Raw genomic sequence first — 271 nt, 5'->3', positions numbered from 1 at the left:
CCGGGGTGATGCTGCAGCTGGGGCTGGGGGGTGTCCCCAGGGACCTGGGTCCGGTCCCTGTGCCTCATCCCTGCCTGCCTGAGGGGGGAAATGGGAGGCAAAGCTGCTAGGGATGGTGGGACCACGCGCTCCCTCCGGTGCAGGTGCGATGGGGACGTGGCCACCGCAGGATGCTGGCTGAGGGCTGGCTGGTGTGGGTCCCCTTGGCTCCCTGTCCCCTCATGTCTCTGGGCAGGGGTGAGGGGGGACGCTACTAGTTCCTGGCCTGTCT

General features: G+C 68.6%; 1 protein-coding gene across 1 annotated transcript in view; it reads left to right on the top strand.

Moving 5' to 3' along the window:
• SPATA20 (spermatogenesis associated 20) overlaps positions 1-271 on the top strand; it is a gene marked incomplete at its 5' end in the record, with an annotated part of 8,734 nt that overhangs the window by 8,238 nt on the left and 225 nt on the right. The gene's annotated exons all lie outside the window — the stretch shown is intronic.

This window comes from Pterocles gutturalis, unplaced genomic scaffold (assembly GCF_000699245.1).
Source record: "Pterocles gutturalis isolate BGI_N339 unplaced genomic scaffold, ASM69924v1 scaffold2196, whole genome shotgun sequence".
Taxonomy (NCBI): domain Eukaryota; kingdom Metazoa; phylum Chordata; class Aves; order Pterocliformes; family Pteroclidae; genus Pterocles; species Pterocles gutturalis.
Note: the sequence above shows the minus strand (reverse complement) of the source record. Positions and strands in the feature narration are given on the sequence as shown.